This window comes from Dermacentor variabilis, chromosome 5, assembly GCF_050947875.1.
Source record: "Dermacentor variabilis isolate Ectoservices chromosome 5, ASM5094787v1, whole genome shotgun sequence".
Lineage (NCBI taxonomy): Eukaryota > Metazoa > Arthropoda > Arachnida > Ixodida > Ixodidae > Dermacentor > Dermacentor variabilis.
The window spans coordinates 136265584-136285415 of record NC_134572.1 but is presented as its reverse complement, the minus strand read 5'-3'; the positions used below and the strand labels follow the sequence as shown (position 1 = coordinate 136285415).

The window sequence follows — 19832 nt, the reverse complement described above, 5'->3', positions numbered from 1 at the left end:
ACATTAATATCCTCATTATATTTGTCGAGGCACCTAACTTCGTCTTCACCAACATCCCAACCATGTGTTTAACACATTTATCCCACTTTATCGGCTTCCAGCCCGACACAGGAGATGAAGCCGTATTCGCTGCCCTAGTCGCCGAACATGCAGACCTCAGCGACTTGGACATCGTCCCCTTGTGGAATGCCTCCATATACTGTCGTTCTTGTGTTTATTGATAAAAAGTCTATCGCCATTTATCACGAGTGACGAAGAGAAATAAGTTGTGCCAATGGTCAGACACCATTCACGCAGTTGGGTTTCTCCGGCAGCTGGCGGCCACGAGGAGTGACAACCGTCAAAAACCAATTATTGCCATTGCGTAGCAGCTGCAGGTCACAGAGTCAACAACAGCTTAGTTTTCTGTGTGCGACGCCATTAGGTGCGACGCCTAAGTAATGGAAGTGCTTGCTCCCACAGGGCCTTCGCGATCCAAGTATGGCTGGCTGCGAACATCTACGGCCACGTCATCCTCCGTGCAGCGTACTAGTATTCAGCATAAATGTGCTACGCTGTCATGTGTATGCAGCATCACTGAGAGGTAGACTCACCATAGCAGCCACACAATGCTTGAAATTCGCTTAAAGGCTGTTATCACGGAAGCACTATCCAACAGCAACACTCACTATCTGATCCAAGCATGCAACCATTATGGAAACTGGATTCAGTCAACAATTCACTCTGAAGACGGTTTTAATCAATAATCCTGAAAAACAGCCATAAAACAAAAAAGTGCAATGTAATAAACTTGGAAGAATAATCTTTGTCTTGCTTGAAAAATTGTTGCTATCTATGATGTCGTCATTATGTCCTCGAATACCTGGCGCCCCCGGTATGCCCACAGCGATACTGTCGCCATCAACACCGATTAACTAGTACCACGTGTTGAATTTTTTTTACTGCGATAATAAACTCCCGTGGATGTGTGGAATCTGTAACAATGCACAATAAGCTATCAGATCTTTTCCAGGCTACATCGTCAAACATGTTTCATGTATGCACTTGTATATGTCATCGGTGTTACTGTGAAGTTCATGTAATCATGCAAATGTATTGATGCAGAAAGAGAAGCCAGATATGCGCAGGCAACTTGGATATATATTTTGAGGTGCTGCCTTAGCACCAGCACCACACACCACTATAGAAAATACTTGACATGCTCCATGCATCGATTAAGTGTACAGACCATGCGACCTATCTTCTTTTTTTTTTTTTGCTCAAATTTTCAATTCGTAACTCCGAAACGCTAGTCATTGTCGGAGACTATAACTGTTGTTTGCTTGAGCATATCTCGCTACTTGGGGTAGATAACCAACTTCACATACTCTGTTGCTGGATTTGCGGCAGCCATTACGGCGTATTCACCAACTGTAGCAAGAAAAGCTTGTGTTTTCCACCCTCCCTCTCCCTTCTTCCTGAGTCCGCAAAATCCAGGTGGAATAGTTCAAATGGCTTGTCGAAATAGACAGGAATAGCCATCTGTTTTGCACTTGGACGGCACTTAGCTTTTGTCACTTGGCATTTGGGGGCACGTCTTTGCATAGTTATGCACATTTGTTTCATACTTTCTCATATAAAGCCTTCTTTAAGCTTCATATAGGTTTCCAGATAACCGTCGTGCCCTCCAGATGGAGGGCTGTCATCACAAAGATGCAAAATATTCCGGCGACATGCCCTCTGGTGCCAGCAACCTTCCATCCTTCAGGGTCATTTCTTCCGCGCCCTCCGAAATGCTCACCATGCGCATTCCCCTTCATTTATGCTGGTGTTCGGGTTCTGTAACCTAGTCAAAGCATCAGCGTCAAGAAGCGAATCTCCTGGCACATGTGTTATGCATCAAGGGCGAACTGCTGTATCTCGCTGAACTATCTTGCAATCCTTCCTTTTGGTTGAGCAAGACCGAGGAGGTTGTCAGTGAATAGCTTAAAATGTCGACCCTTAATGTAGCTCCGAAAATATCTCAGTGCCATTACAACTGACGGGGCCTTTCTTTTGTGCTGTTATATTTATCTTCCGACCTACTGAACCTCAACGAGGAATATCCTATGGCATCTAGTTGACAGCTCGGTGATTTAGATTGGTCTCGCTCATATAAAACTGCCTCGGTGCCACTTAGTGATGCGTCAGTGCAGAACTGAAATAGTTTACCGAAGTCCGGCAGCACTAAGTTGGGGTCATTTGAAATTGCTTTGACAAGTTCTAGGTGGGCTCGCTCGTATTCCTCAGTCCAGAGCAACCATCTGTGTGAGAGCGGTCAAGCATCTGGTTTTAGACGCGAAATGTCCGATAAATGATCTAAAATGACCTGCAAGACGCAGAAGTACTCTCAAAGAGCTCAAGCTGTAAGGCTTCATTAGACGATTTTTTTGTTTCATTGATTCCTCCTTTGTGCCTTTTTGTGTGGCCGTTACAAAAAAAAAACAGATTTCTGAAAAAAAAAATCGAGCTTGTTTACGTCGATTTTCACCTTCACTTTGCTTAATGCATCCCGAGCTCGTGATAGGCGAAGCTCTTGTGGTTCTTTAGTGCAATAATGCACAATTATGTCGTCAATGTACGTGTTGCAGCAATAGGCAGTCAGATGTTCCAGGACTCGGTCCATCATACTCTGGAGCAAAGTTCAAGAATTTTTCCTACTGAATAGTAGCCTATTGTATTCGGAGACGTCGAAATGTGTGAAAAATGCGGTGTTTTGTTTGCATTCTTCCTAAAGAGGGACCTGCCAGTGCCCTTTACACGGAATAACTCTTTAAAACCTTTGGCGGCCTCCCGTTTTCTTAATAATGTCATCAATTCGCGGCATTGGAAAGTCGCCCCTTTGTTAACGGCCAAACATTTTTATTGCATTTAATTAAATTAAATTCCGGTGTCTTACGTCCCAAAACCACGATATCTTATGAGGCACGCCGTAGTAGGAGACTCAAGGGGATCAATCAATAATTTATTGAACGGGCTCAGGAACAACATGGAGGCCTGAGTATGCTGGTGCACAGAGAAAGCAAAAAAAAACCGTAGAAATGTAAAACAACTACAAAAGTTATCGTATAAAAATTATATATATATATATATATATATATATATATATATATATATATATATATATATATATATATATAAGAACACCAGCTGGTTAGAAACGCTGTTCTCTAATGACTCAATGTGGAACACGGGATCCCGTTTATCAATATATTGAGAAGCATTGGTTCTACTCGACGCTTTTATATCAAAAGCACGAGCTCGCGCGCCGATGATGCGAAGCGGCACAGATGAGGAAGATGGCGTCCATAATGGAAATTAGTCCAAAGCTGTGATGCGGCATATGAAAAGGAAAATGAACCGTAATTAGTACGAGCGTGCGGCACTTGAGATTGAACAAATATTATCGGCTGGATCTTTATCTTGCTAATGATAACGCAGCAGCGCTAGAGGGAGAGAGAACGGGCAAAAAAAGAAGGGTGGGGACGGAGGTGAAATGTCGGTGTACTCCGATAACAGTCTCGCTTGGCATGAATTGCTGTTGAAACCCCTTTCTATCACTCCAATTAAAACAACAACAAAAACATGGCAGATTTGTGAGACCTTCCAGAATCACAGCCCTTCTAGCGAATACGTTTCATTCGAAGAGTGGCACCAGTAATTTTTTGAACGCCTGTGATTACGCCACACAATTTAAACATTACCATCTACTGACAGATAACATTACTCCCATTCCCTGCAAGGTGTAAATTTGGCGCCCCTTTGAACTGCTAGAAAAAAAGTATAAAGCATGTATAATACGCTTTTCAGTACTACAGCAAGTAGCCGACGGCAAATGTTGTAATTAATCCAAATTTTCTACGTTTTGGGCGCAGATCAGTCATAATGTGGCCCTTATTTTCACAAAAATATTAACTCGGTGCCGCATTCAGTTCTTTCAGGACAGTGGGAAAACATTCTACGCTGCTCTTAAAAGCAGCGCAAAGTTTTCCGGTACCGCTTAAGTTACTTCCAAAAGCCACAACTAGCCCACACACAAACATCGCATGCGAATCAGTAATATGATGCCTTAGCCAAACTTAAACATGGTGCCAAATATAGTTCTCCTATACGCCTACAACGTTCTCGGGTGCTTGTGTCAGCAATTTATTGCAAATACTTCATAGAATTCGAAATACTAAACTTTGCTGTCACGTAACCCAAAACATTCCCCTATTTCTGACAGGTACATTTGATTCACTGAGGGCACCGGGAAACATTGCACACGGTTCACATAGCACCTACAAATAGGGAAAAAATAAGTGTTCAGCTCTGTACAGCGCCTGACAACCCGCACGATTTGAACTTTTTTCACACATCACCCTAGGATCTCTCCGTTTTGCACCAAATGTGAATTCATTGTCAAGTATAGTTCTGACAGAGCACTGGGAAACATTGCGTGTAATGGCTTCATAACACTTTCGAGCGTGCATCTAAAGCGGATAAAAGTGAATATCTGGCAAATATTTTCAAAGCCCGTAATTAACCTACATACTGCGAATTAGAAGCGTCCGTACGAGTATTCGAAATCTAAGATGTTTGTGTAAGGAATGCTCTATGAAAACTGAAATCTAGGTGCACAGTCTAAAGTTGTGCGGTGCCGTATTTCAATCAAATATAAACAATGTGACCCGTTCTATTCGCCGAGAAGAGGAATACCAACTACGCTTTTTATAATGCATGAAGATGGGGTGAAAACAAGTATTCTGCAATAATTATCAAAGCACATAATTAGGCTACGCATTTTATATACTTTCGGTACACATCATGTACTACGTGCTCCCTGCCCTTTCTAAACATAAAGTCGCTATACCATACATGCGTCTCCCAGCCCACCGGAAGAACTATTTACTCGTATTGTATAACGCCTTTAACGTGTAGAAAACGAGCCCTTGCCCATTTTTATTTAGCGCCTAGTTAGCTAGCATACTTATATCATCGACCGCACATCACAACTAAAGTTCCCCTGTAAATTTAAGCCTGGTGCATCATTAATTTCTGAAAGAACAGCAGCAAAACAGGCATTCTACAATTTTGAGCGCTTCGATAATCACACTAACACCTTCGCTGTAACATAAGAGTAGTCAAAATCTTCCAAGATGCTGGCTATACTCCAAGAAATCGTAAGAATACTTGCAAATACCGAATGGTCTTAAGTCTTGTTCGCAGCTATTAGCGGTTCAAATTTAGCTATTAGCTATGAGCAGCTTCAGAAATTTGGAGGACGCTTACGCTTCGCCTTTAGCAGTGGAACGCGATAGCGTTCAAAACCCCCTCACTGCTTTTTACGCTTCTCGGCAACTGTGGCTTATGTAACCGTAACGTTTACCAGAAAACGCTGGCTTTCTAGTAGCTTTCTACTAGCTTTTTAGTAGAAAGCGCGGCCTCTTGCGCGGGTGGATCTCCTGTTATTGCTTCGCACTTCTAATATTTCACTCTGAGAAGAGCTAACATTAGGGACATGCGCTGTCGGTTTTTTTTTTCTTTACGTTTGTTTGTGGGCTGCCGTTCTCAAAATTCCAAGGAATATTTTTGTAAAGTGTGAAAGACAAGGTGTGAAAAACTTTGGGGGCAGAGAAGTGGTTAGGTATGCGTGGTTCGGAACTTCGTTCGAAATTGCTTTTGCCGAGGCGATGTTCGACACCGGATGCCGACGTGGGACGCCGACGTCGACGCTGGATTCTCTGCGACACGGGCTCTTTATTTATTTATTTATTTTTATACGTACTGCAGCGCAATTTGCGCTATAGCAGGAGTGGGTTAAGAAAAGGTACAGAAAATGCAGTGGAGTATACAGCGGTAAACACAAGTGAACACTTTTAAAGGGCACTGATGAAAGGAAAATACACAAATAAACACAAGGGAATACTTTTACAAAAGAGCACTGATGAAAGAAAAATGCACAAGAAGTTATACAAATGCTGCCAGGCATGGGTGAGCACGGTTATGCATCAGGGATGGCGGTTGCAAAAATTTAATAATAATAATATTTGGGGTTTTACGTGCCAAAACCACTTTCTGATTATGAGGCACGCCGTAGTGGAGGACTCCGGAAATTTTGACCACCTGGGGTTCTTTAACGTGCGCCTAAATCTAAGCACACGGGTGTTTTCGCATTTCGCCCCCATCGAAATGCGGCCGCCGTGGCCGGGATTCGATCCCGCGACCTCGTGCTCAGCAGCCCAACACCATAGCCACTGAGCAACCACGGCGGGTGGTTGCAAAAAAAAAATTTGGGATGAGCATGAGCGAATGGACACAGGTAATGAATTCCAGTCTTCGATTGAGCGGGGAATAAAGCTGAATTTGAACATGTTAGTACGTGCGTAGCAGGGTATCAACTTTAGGTCATGATGTCTTCTCGTTGATGATCCCGGCGCGATGTTAATGTAATTATCATTTGAGAGCCTAACTAAAGAATTGACATTGCAATGCAAGAATAACGCTGCTGTCACGTTAAAATGAAGGAACGGATAGGGACTTATTTTTCGAGTGAATGTGCGACATGTCCACTTAATTATAAGTGTGGCAAAAATGCGAGTGGCTTCAGTTACTCATTCGGAATAGCGCAATATGAGTGTTATTTGACAAGCTGTTGTGTTACGAGATGCACAAAATTATACAATTGCTTAATTCTCAAGGCTAACGAACTTTAGTGCCACTCAAGACAAAAGCATCCTCTGGCGTTCCGCTTAGGAAGTTGAGCGCAGGGCCTATTATATTTGCTGGTTTGTTATAGCAGGCCCTTTAAACACACGGCTGTATCGATGGGTTTACCATGTCCAATATTCTGCGCGAAATCAGCGAATCGGCAACAGAAGTAACAACGACGAAAGTTTTTTTTTTTTTCATAGGTGCGAATATAAGATCGTGAAACCTGGATATTATTTCTATTCATTTCTCCAAGAAAGGTAGATGCTCATTACTATGAATATTATTATCACAAAATGTCAGACCTATATTCAATCAATGCTCTCACCGAGTCACACGCCCTACGTCTATAACTTTTCGGTAAAGATGGTGCACATGAGGGAGAATAAGTGTACATATCTAGAATGTGACAAACTGTCAGAATAGAGCCAACAACTCCTAAAAAGTGACTTGTTTTGTTCATAGGGTGCGACTTGAATACCGGTGAAGTAACATGTTGAATGACACTGCATGGAATTATCTGTAGTGTGCATGGGTGAAAATTTTGTACCGTATTAAGGTAAGCACTACCGATCAATTAAAACCATCATTTCTATGCCTGTTTCTCTCGCAATCTGGGCGGTAAAATTACATGTCGTGGTAATTTTTAGTTATAGACTGCACTGCTGAAACTCTTACATGTGATAGTTGTTCAGCGTAACTTATAAAAAAAAAGACTTGCCGTACACGTCTTCATAATTCCGTGGGTTCTTACGGCTTTAAGGGAGCAATGGGGCGGACTAGTCGCAGCAATTCCAAATATTTCAGCACAAATAATGTGGTAAGCATGAGAAATTATTGGAAATTGTATGAATCTCCTCAGATGAAAATACAGGCACAGGAGCTCCATTTTAAGTGCCTTGCATATCAAGTTCCAGTTACGAAAGCATTACTTGGAGATTCGGAAGTACAATGTGGCGATGTATTTTTAAGCGCGTGTTCAAGAACGTTCGAGCAGCATACAGGTACCGGACGAAGGCAGTGGGGACACACACAAGCATTTTTTTTCCTGGAAGGTCATTGCACTGAACGTTTTTTCAACGTATATCTCACCTACAAGGCTGAACCTCTACGCTCAATTTTATAACCGCCTTCGGGGCCAATGAACCAATAAGCGCCGTCCGGAACAAATAAACATTTTTCATGAAAGGTCATGCCGCCGCCTCGGTTATGGAAAACATCATCATCATCACCAGCCTGGTTACGCTCACTGCAGGGCAAAGGCCTCTCCCATACTTCTCCAACAACCCCGGTCATGTACTAATTGTGGCCATGTCGTCCCTGCAAACTTCTTAATCTCATCCGCCCACCTAACTTTCTGCCGCCCTCTGCTACGTTTCCCTTCCCTTGGAATCCAGTCCGTAACCCTTAATGACCATTGGTTATCTTCCCTCCTCTTTACATGTCCTGCCCATGCCCCCCCCCCCCCATTTCTTTTTCTTGATTTCAACTAAGATGTCATTAACTCGCCTTTGTTCCCTCACCCAATCTGCTCTTTTCTTATCCCTTAACGTTACACCCATGATTCTTCTTTCCATAGCTCGTTGCGTCGTCCTCAATTTAAGTAGAACCCTTTTCGTAAGCCTCCAGGTTTCTGCCCCGTAGGTGAGTACTGGTAAGACACGGCTATTATGCACCTTTCTCTTGAGGGATAATGGCAACCTGCTGTTCATGACCTGAGAATGCCTGCCAAACGCACCCCAGCCCATTCTTATTCTTCTGATCATTTCCGTCTCATGATCCGGATCCGCCGTCACTAACTGCCCTAAGTAGATGTATTTATTCCCTTACCACTTCCAGTGTGTCGCTACCTATTGTAAATTGTTGTTCTCTTCCGGGACTGTTCAACATTACTTTAGTTTTCTGCAGATTAATTTTTAAACCGACTCTTCTGCTTTGCCTCTCCAGGTCAGTGAGCATGCATTGCAATTGGTCCCCTGAGTTACTAAGCAAGGAAATATCATCAGCGAATCGCAAGTTACTAAGGTATTTTCCATTAACTTTTATCCCCAATTCTTCCCAATCCAGGTCTCTGAATACCTCCTGTAAACACGATGTGAATAGCATTGGAGAGATCGCATCTCCCTGCCTGACACCTTTTTTATTGGGATTTTGTTGCTTTCTTCATGGAGGACTACGGTAGCTGTGGAGCCGTTATAGATGTCTTCCAGTATTTTTACATACGGCTCGTCTACACCCTGATTCCGTAAGGCCTCATGACTGCTGAGGTTTCGACAGAATCAAACGCTTTTTCGTAATCAATGAAAGCTATATATAAGGGTTGGTTATATTCCGCACATTTCTCTATCACCTGATTGATAGTGTGAGTATGGTCTATTGTTGAGTAGCTTTTACGGAATCCTGCCTGGTGCTTTGCTTGAAAGAAGTCTAAAGTGTTCCTGATTCTATATGCGATTACCTTAGTAAATAGTTTGTAGGCAACTGACAGTGAAAAACAATGCGATGCAAACTAAGCAAAATGGCATATTGCGTGAACTGCAGTGTCTAGCTTTTGCGCTCTAAAATGCCGCAAGAAGCGTGACCATATTCAAGGCCCTTGCCTGGAAATAAGGACAAATGTATGCGACGATGCTGCAAGCACGGGATATTCGTTTTCCACCTGCTCGAACGAATGCATTGCCTTCCACCGCGTCTTATCTCCACGCAAAGATAGCCTGCGCTTCCCCCTAGCGCTCATGGCATGTAAGAAAACGGCTCGTTATCGCACTTCTGATCATTGCGGCCTATTGAGCAACAGGCTAGTTCTTATGCCTCCAAGCCATATCCGAAGTCACGGCTTTGCGACAAACTCCATGGACATCGCAACAGGTGCTCTACAAAACGAACAGCATGGTTGATTTCACAAGCATGTTGCGGGTGAGACAGTAGCTTTCTAACGGCCGCTCTGAAGCAACGTTTCATGAATATGTCCTATCGACAGACACTTCTGTTGATTTGAGCTTTTTTGACATGTTTGATTTTGCAAAACGTACTATACAGCTGAATTTATGCAGCCATTTTCGTGCTTGCTACGTTTAGTTAGAACTCACTTAGGATTCAGATCCATATTGATACTGCAGTGGTGAATCACACTTTCAAGCGCACGACTCTTTGATACAACACTTTTATCGGAATAGCAAGCGACTCTTGAACTGCGCCACTGTTTTCATAGAAAAAGTTATGGGAGCGCACGAGCTTCCGTCATAATGAAGAACAAGTTATTATATGTGTTTGCTGTTATGTACATTTAGTGTCTACACTACGCAGTAAGCATGCGGGAATGCACGAACTGACAATTCGTATGATCTTTCTTTATTTTTTTCTGGTGATTTTCTTCTTTTTTGCCATCCACGAGACCCCACAGTAACTCGCCACGCTCTTGCGCGTAACTCAGCATGCCTGTGCAATGTAAAGGTCCTACAACGTAATGCCAAACGACCATCAGTAAATACGCTTTTGCTACAAACGAAGAGAACAATGATTGGTTTTCAATTACCGATTGATGCAATTACCGTAACCTTAACGACACACCTTCGAGAGCTAATATTCCAGACAAAGGAAAGCATCGGTAGTAAGTGAAGACGCTTCTCGTTCGTGATCGCTAGCAGTTATCACCATTATTGTATATCGAGATATGGTTGGACATTATGTACAAAATAGGGCTCATTAAGTACGCGAGATAGCGATGAAGGAGTATTCGTCAAGCGTGCATCCTCCGTAGCAAAAACGTACATTGATATTTGTAAAAAAAAATTCCCGTGGCATCGTTTCGCTGAATCAATTGCTGCTTTCTTTTTCATTCGGCGTCTCGTTTAGGAGAAGTTGCCTTTCTCTCCCGAAAGTAACGAGGAAAGGGAAGTGATAGAAACCAGGCACAGCAATCGGCCACTGCAGATGCTTGACCATCCGTCTTCAGGAGCACTAATTGAAAGCGGCTTCTTACTACAGTGCACAAGGACAGCTTCGGGTGGCCTGGGGTAAAGTGCACACAGTAGCAGAGTCTAATTTTCGACCCGCAAAAAAAAAAAAAAAAAAGAAGAAAGGAAGAAAAGGGAAAGGGCATCCCGAGAACGGCTGCATGCTGTCGGCTCCCTTCGCGCGTCAACCCAAGTTTTGCGAGATCTACAGGAACCGTAAACGCGAAGCTCGATGGCGTCGCGCCGCTAAAAGCTCCGTCGCGTCGTCGTCGCGTGAGTGCCGTTTCCCGATGAAGATCGGGAGGAGGAAGAGAAGGAGGAGGGGGAGGAGGAGGGCCGCACACCGAACGCGGCACGCCGGCTATACGATGCGTGCGTGTAGGAAGTCCCGCGCGCATTGACTGGTGGCGTGGAACCAGTGGAAACAAAAAGTGGGAAAACTTCGGCGTTGGAGGGATATTCTTTTTTAGTTTTCCTACCTCCTCATTCTCGTCCAACGTCGTGACGCATGCAGCTGTTAAATAAAAAAAAAACATGTCCCGCTGTGGAAAGAAGAGAAAAAAGTGATTTGGTGCCTCACTTTTCTTTCGTGTGTTTCAGAGCCGCTGGAGACCGGTACCCAAGTGCCAGACAGGGGACGTTGCCGGCTGCGGAGATGCCCGCTATAGCACCGGCGTTCCTGCGAGAGAAGCGACGCTGACGGCAGGCACCACGATCTGCAGGTAAGGTTTTACCGAGTCTACTGTCGAAGCACTGTCCGTCGCTTATGAAGGCGGTATATAGGCGTTCCCCTGCAATATTTGAGGTGAGATCGTTGGTATTTCATTTTAACGATTAACCGTACAGCCTAACAAACGGGAAAGAGATGTAACGAAAGCTTGTAGAACTGTAATCCTAAGTATACAGTATGAAGCCCTTGTTTTGCAATGGCGACCATATATTTTTCTGTGGCTAGTTGCGAAATATGACATTCGCGCGCTATGGATAAGACCTTTGATTTCCCTATAGCGTAAGGGAGCAACACGGTTGACGTCCGGTGTTTCCAGCTCATGAAAGCTCAACTGTCTGCTCTGTAGTGTTTTGGCGGGTCGCTAGCATTTGATCACTTCACTGCGACGACGCAACAAGACGAAAACGGCACACATATTAAGGCGGCAGGACGCAGGGCTGACGAACAAGTGACACTGATCACTACAAGTGGCACCAGATTCCTTTAACGACTTTGGCTACACCGTCAAAACGAGGGTAAGCAAGCTAGGAAAAACAAACAAGGAAAATTAGCAGAGTTAGAGGACTCGAAAATTGCCTAATTGCAGTAGGCGTAATGAAATCGTCAGTTGGCTGTCAGCCCTTTGTTGCGTTTCCGTAGGCTGTGCCTATTTTTCGTGCTGATGCTTTACCGCGCCCAAGTCAGTCGCATTGTGCGTGAGGCTTGGGTGATGCCTGGCATGCTATAGCGCAAAACTGCCAGACTGAGTTCGGCCAACTAACGTGGAGAGGTGGATTCAGCTATTTTTATTCCGTATACTGCGTGGAGCACTATTGCAGCAGCGAATAATTTCCTTGGAAGCACGAATGTTAACTGGGAAGTCTGTCGTGTCTGACGAAGAACGTGCGCAGGGTGCAGCCGCTTTATCGGCATTTTCCTGTGTATACGCGCGAATTACTCGAGAACGCAGCAATTGCGCCGTTTCTGACCAAGATTCAGGCAATCGTGGTCCACAAGTTACACTTTTGATTTTCTTCTGAAGTTGGGGAACGCACCAACATAAACCTAATTTTATCGCTAAATTGAAGGTTGCGACTAAGTTGGACTAAACTGAAGAATCGGCCGCATCGCGCTCTCATCGACTTTGCAGGCTCAGTAAGCATTCGGCAAACTGGCGCAAACCTTTAGGGGAGGACTACATTTCCTTCTATATGTCTAGCCTATGTCTATTATGTCTATATGTCTAGCTAGCCGTGACCAGTTGGCGCAAGCGGTTGTTGGAGCATTGAAGGTTTCGAAACGTTGGTCAAGTGTTTCGGCGAAACTCCAGAAACTATATGTGACAGGTCCGGTAACGAGCGTTTCAACCCACCATCGGCTCGATACCTTTGTCCCTACTGCCTCAGCAAATGGAACAGCTGTACGTAAGCTTCACAATACGATACAACAAGTGCTATAGCCCGCAGTTGTTGTCCGTGCAAGGCAGTTGCAACTGTTGGGTTTTAAATACAACATATTGTAAGGTTTCACCACCGAAAGCAACTTAAGGGCCATGACAGACGGAGCAGCGTGATGCTTCGGGTCAATTCTGTCCGCATCGAGTTTTGTTAGCGCCACAACCAAAGCAGAGTATGCGGCCCCTGTCGGAATGAATGTTTCTACTGTCGGGATTCGAACCTGCGACCTCGTTGTCAGCAGCGAAATGACATAGCCAAAGGGCCATGGCAGCGGGTTGTAGTGGTTTGCGGTGTTAATGGTAAGGTAGAATGTTTTGTTCTCGTGCGCAGATAATTCAGGTTCAAAATTTGGGGGTTGCAGTTTTTTTTTTTCTTTTGAATAACAGCACGGTTTCACATTCGCTGAATGAACTCTGCTGTGACATCTTTTACTGTTAACACTAGAATAATAAAGCACAAAGCATTTTCGTTATGTTTACGGCTATTCGCTACGAGCTGTATACTCCAAGCTTTTGAAAATACAACGAACAGAAAAAGAAAAGAACCCGTTGACCGAGCAGAGTACAGCACAGTATTCTGCCTCACAGTTGCTGAACGTCGTCAGTTACCGAGGAATAGCAATTATTATGTTTGTTTTTCTACTGTTATATAAATGTTCAGGCGGCTGTTGCGGAGCGCTAAATGTTTGATAAGAAAGAAATGGATGTCTGACAAAACGTAACACCATCTTTAGAAATATGTGCAAGTGCGTCCTCTTCTAGTTGCTCAGAACACTTGATTAACTGACAGCCTATGGCTATAACATGTCCCGGAGTCGCTCCGTTGATACGTGTTTGCAGGCAGAATTTTCACATAGCTGGCGTTCTGGAGGACGCTGCACTTGGGGCGAATTCACGAATTTAGAGTAGAAGCCCACGAAAAAAAAAACACGATTTCTTTTGCAATACGAACAACTCATGTCGGCGTCGCTGTGATACACATTCATAGTGTGTGCGTTCTTTAATAAGATAAGCTTTAATGCATATTAAGCGATAAAGCTTAGTCGGTATTATGGACTACTTAGAGGAAGAGGAAGACTCTTTCGTGCTTTTTTGTTAAAAAACTGCACAAAGAAAAAAGAACCCATTTTCGATGTCGAAAACGCGTTTGAACAAGCGGTAAATTCTTTGAGCCTTCTTGTTCCTTTCAAGAAATTGACATGGCACGCACTATACGACTTAACACAAGTCGGTGAGCCCTACCCGCTCGCTTCATGACAACCTAATTGAATTATTAAAATTGATTTTATGGAATTTCTCCTGCACATGCAACATCGTATACAGCATGCTCCATATACATTGCCACTTAAACATGGTTGCCGGTCGCAGAGGAACTTCTCAACATTTGGATGGTCAGTCGCAAAACGTCAAGTCGCAATCTCGGAACCTGTTCTTTGCTTACTGGTGCGTTATATATGAATGATCAGAACACAATGGGGGGGATTAGCCGGGATAGAAGGCTGTGATATTTGGTATCTTATGCGCAGACGCGTACAAAGTTTGAACGCTTCCCTGGAAAGATGCAATTAACCTGATTTTAACACTATTCCAAGCCATAGCTCTTCGAGACAACAAATGCCCAGTTTACAACAATAAGGCAATAAATCAATAAACAAATAAACACAATAGCATATATATATATATATATATATATATATATATATATATATATATATATATGCTATTGTGTTTATTTGTTTATTGATTTATTGCCTTATTGTTGTAAACTGGGCATTTGTTGTCTCGAAGAGCTATGGCTTGGAATAGTGTTAAAATCAGGTTAATTATATATATATATATATTATATTATATATTATATTATATATATATATATATATATATATATAAAGCCCAGGAATGCACGTTATCAACCACCATTTTTTTCCTGGCTCTTAAGGAACCGAGCGTCATGCTTGATTGTAAATACATGGTTTGCAATCCAGCCAAGGCAAACGGAGGTTGGAATTGTCTCAATGAAGGCTTTGACTTCCGTATGCAAATACCTCATCGCCATGGCTGGGAAAACTTCGCCTAATTATTAGATTAATAAGACACTGTATAAGGCTGCCCTTGGGAAGAGAGCGACCAAATACGGCGTAGAATTCCAAATAACTGTATTTGTAGCAAGAGTAACTGACTTTAGCAGCTCGCTGTTTTGTGACCTACCTTATCGGGCTTGCAGTCAAACCGAGCGCACGTCTTTTTAGGCATAACGTTGTGTTGTGTGCGAGTAAGTTACGATACACAAATATTTGGCTCTCAATAGAGTATCGTTGTTGACTTAAGATGTATAACGAAATTTACGTTTCATCCATAGTGTCGCTCGCACTTTATTATGGACTCACACATGCTTGGTAACAACATATTTTTCAAGCTACTGAATACGCACGACATGATCGAGAGGGAATTTCGGGCATGTGTAAAAGGTTCATTCGCACCCTAGAGAAACATGTGGTCCTTATGTGGTCCTAGAGAGCAGAAGCTCGATGTGGGCGAGTTGGTTTTGCATACTTGAAGAAAAGAGCGCTACGAAGACGCGGACTAAAAGAAGAACATGTACGACGGACAAGACGCTAGAGAGACATGTGGTCCTTATTGGCATCTATAGCTTTCCTTTTAAAAGCAACGTGTGAACATAAGTACGAATACGTTGTCTTCTATTCAACCGGAAAATTGACTCGGTGTGTTTTTTTTTCTTTAATCGTACTTTGGGTATTTGCTTTTATATCAAGCACAAATTTGTTGCGACTGTTAAGCTAAAATTTAAAAAAAAGTAGATCGTCCCGCTGCGACAGAACAATTCTAAAAAAATATTGTACTAGCGCCAGTAAGACACTATTTAATGCGTATGCCTTGTATCAGTCATGAATTTCGTTCACTTGTAGATAAATGAATTAGATTTTTCGGTCGAATCTCAGGTTTTCACGATTGTCACCACCAGGTGACATAGAATCGGTCTGGTGTAACCTTTATCTAGACAAAGCAGATGTCGTGATGGGCGTTGTTTACCGACCACCAAGTTCCTCTGTAGACCACGTTCCAACGCTTAGTCGCTATATTAACGAGCAGCAGCTAAATACGGGAAACCTCATTTGCATGGGTGATTTTAATGCCCCCGGCATTCATTGGCCTACTTTGACACTTGTGAAAGAGACTTCCATAAATAGAGAACTAGTTGCCTTTTCTCTTTTATTCGAGCTTGTCCAGATTACCGATAAGATGCGGTGCTCTGCTCGATTTGGTTTTCGTTGGTTCTAACATTGTTGCAAAGGGTTACGAGGTGATGTCAGTGAGGGAATTTCTGATCACCAGGTCCATTCTTGTCTCCTTAAATTTCTCGATCACTAAGCAGAATTTTGTTTTCTCCACATGTCCTGATTTTAATCGCGCTGATGATGTTTCAATAATAGACACTCTGTCTGATGGTTTTGAAAAATTAGCTGTACTAAGTTCTACTTGTGTTGTTAACGCATTGGTAACTTATTTCGAATGCTTGGTTAAAAAATGTATTCAGTGTTCGATTCCTTTTAAAACAAAGAAGAAAAATGTGAAAATTCCTTGGATGGCGCGAGACATATTACATCTGACGCGTCGTGTAAATAGACTAAGGTGTAAGAGGTGCTCAAACAATCAGGCAGCCATGGTGAGTTTCATTAAAGCAAAAGAGGAGCTTAGACTGAAAATTAACTGCGCTAAGGATTTTTTCTTCCGCGTGCAGCTGGAGGACCTTCTAAAGACCAACCCGCGTGAATTTTGGTTGTCTTTTTTGCCTCGTGATACGACGGCTACTTCTATGGTGATTAACAATGATTCTACCAATGATCCATTTTATATATAAAACGCATTTAATGAGTATTTCCAGCACGTTTTCACTCGTGACAACAACGTCATCCAATCAGACACCATTTCTCGTAGTGACGTGTCTATCAACGACATTAACGTTACCGAAGAAGGTGTGTTGAACTTAATATTGAAACTCGATGTTAAGAAGTCTGCTGGGCCAGATGGAATTCCGAACTTGTTTTTGGTACGGTACTCATTATGGGACCTGTCGTTACGTCACTGTCATATTTCGCAAGTGCCTGGCATCCTCTACAGTACCGTCATCCTGGAAAATAGCTCAAGTCCTCCCTTTATTCAAGACCAGTGACAAACACGTTTTATCTAATTATAGACGAATTCCTATAACCTCTCATTCGTGTAAAATGTTAGAGCACATTATTTACAAACATACTGTGGAATACCTTGAGTCACATAAATTACTGACTAATGTCCAGCACGGCTTCAGACGCGAGATCAGCACATTAACACAGCTAAGTGAATTTACACGTGACATTTGTATTAACCTCGACACGGGCAACCAAATTGACGCAATCTTCATTGACTTTTCAAAGGCATTTGATACAGTGATTCATTCGAAATTGATGTATAAACATGACGCCGTCCTTAATAATCCCCGCCTTCTCAGCTGGATTTCTAGTTTTCTTTCCGATCGATCTCAATTTGTGTCCTTTAACAGAGCTAATTCCAGGGTGACAGAGGTGCCCTCAGGAGTGCCACAAGGTTCTGTGCTGGGTCCGTTACTTTTCTTGATCTTTATAAATGATTTGCCTCGTCACATAACCTCAAATATACGTTTGTATGCTGATGATTGTGTATTATATCATAAAATTTCCTGCTTTCGGGACCATTTACAGCTTCAAAAATCATTTTCTAATTTTGGCTCTTGGTGCGCTACCTGGCAAATGACATTTAACATCCGTAAAATCGTTGTTATGACTTTCACTGATAAAACGACACCTTCCGCTTTTGCTTACAAAGTTAATAATACTCCAATTCAGAGCATTAGTGAATATAAATACCTTGGTTTTGTTTTTACACCGAGTATGTCTTGGTCGAAGCACATAGATTTAATAACCTCAAATGAATTGAAGAAGTTAGGCTATCTGCGCCGCACATTGACCACAGCCCCAAGAGATACTAAACTACTAATGTATAAATCGCTAAACCGGCCTATACTAGAACATGCTTCCCCCGTCTGGAATCCGCGCAAACAGTGCAACAATAATCAGATTCAGGCCACCCAAAAGAAAGCGATCCGCTTCGCATGCCGTAGGTACAATAGGGATTTTTCACCTTATACAGCCCTTTAATCCCTAGACTTACCACTCTCAGATTGCCGACGCACGGAATCACTGAAGTTATTGCATTGCATTATTAATTCCTCTTGTCGTATATCTTCAGAGAACTACCTAACTCCTGCAAAACCATCTAATACTAGAAGTCACCATCACCTAAACATCGCACCTTATTTTGCCCGTACGGACACCTTTAAATACAGTTTATTTCCCTGTGTAATCGAATACTGGAATTCTTTGCTTGGTTCCCCCCCCCCCCTCCCCCAACTCGTTCTCTTCATTTAAACTTATTCTGGGCGGCCATTGAATAGTTTTCCTTTGTATTGGTTTATATTGTTCGCATTACCTGCATTATTTATTATTTGTCATTGCTCTGCGCCTTTCACACCCACTCCTGCAATAGCCCGATCGGGCTGCAGTATGTACAAATAAAATAAAATAAAGAAGTGGTCCGATAACGCTGAAGTTGTGGCGCTCTCTGGATCATCATAAGCAGCAGCAGCTGCCTATTTTTGTGCAGAGCAGGACGAAGGCCTCTCGCTGCATTCTCCAGTTACCCTTGTACTGCGCCAACCGATTCCAGCTAGCACCCGCGAATTTCCTGATTTCATCGCACCACCTAGCCTTCTGCCGTCTTCTACTGCACTTCCCTTCTCTTAGTAGCCATTCTATAACCTTAATGGTCCGACGGTTATCTAACCTACGCATTACATGACCTGCCCAACGGCATTTTCTTCTCTTTATGTCAATTAGAATATCGGCTACACCCGTTTGCTCACTGATCCAAACCGCCCTCTTTCTCTCCCTCAACGTTATGCCTAGCATTTTTCGTTCCATCGCTCTTTGTGTGGTCTTTAACTTGTTCTCAAGCTTCTTTGTCAGTCTCCAAGTCTCTGCCAACCTTTGGTTTGCCGATGACATTGTTCTATTCAGCAACACTGCAGATGAGTTAAAACAAATGATTGAGGACCTTAACAAATAGACTGCAAGAGTGGGGTTGAAGATAAATATGCAGAAGACAAAGATAATGATGAATAACCGGGCAAGGGAACAAGAGTTCAGGATCGCCAGTCAGCCACTGTGGAGGAGTACATTTACCTAGGACAGTTATTCACAGGGAACGCTGATCGCGAGAAGGAAATTCATAGAAAAATGAAAATGGGTTGGATCGCACACGGCATACATTGTCAGCTCCTAATTGGAAGCTTACAATTATCATTGAAAAGGAAGGTGTACAATCAGTGAATTTTACCGGTGCTAACATATGGGGCTCTCTGGATAACGGATGGTATCTGCCATGACAGACACTGCTAACTGTGGAAAACTTGCGGCGGCGTTATCAGCTCATTATTGTGATTCTAAACAAAAATTTGTGCTCTGAAAAGATTGAGAGCAAACCGCACTCAATGTACCGCGTAAAAAATATAGAACGGGAAATGCTATATTTGTGCGAAGCGTGCCGCGATTTTCGGAAGCTCTTTGACCAAGACTGCCGATGAAATAAAAGTTCAATGACGTATTTGCCTATATTTAAACGGAATCAACCTATCTGAATGTGTCTAGTCATGAAACAAGATTTGCGCCTAATAAACCACGACGGAATCCCAACAGTAAGTAGTTGGTGCCGTCAACAACTTCTAAATGAAAGCTATATCGGTGTATTTTGACAATATTTACGATGTATTATCAATGACTAAACATGAACTGCATACAACATGCATAAAATGATTAGATTTTGTGAGGTACTTGTGAGGTATTATACGCTGGTATAGTACTGTCTGTTCACTCAGAGGAGCGTCATCTAGTTTCCTCAATGTGTCGGACAA

At 42.8% G+C, this 19832-nt stretch overlaps 1 long non-coding RNA gene across 1 annotated transcript in view; it reads left to right on the top strand.

Moving 5' to 3' along the window:
* LOC142583178 (uncharacterized) overlaps positions 1-19832 on the top strand; it is a 249000-nt gene that overhangs the window by 129931 nt on the left and 99237 nt on the right. Inside the window, exon 2 of the long non-coding RNA XR_012828564.1 lies at positions 11265-11386. This is a non-coding gene — a long non-coding RNA (uncharacterized LOC142583178). The remainder of the gene's footprint in view (positions 1-11264; positions 11387-19832) is intronic.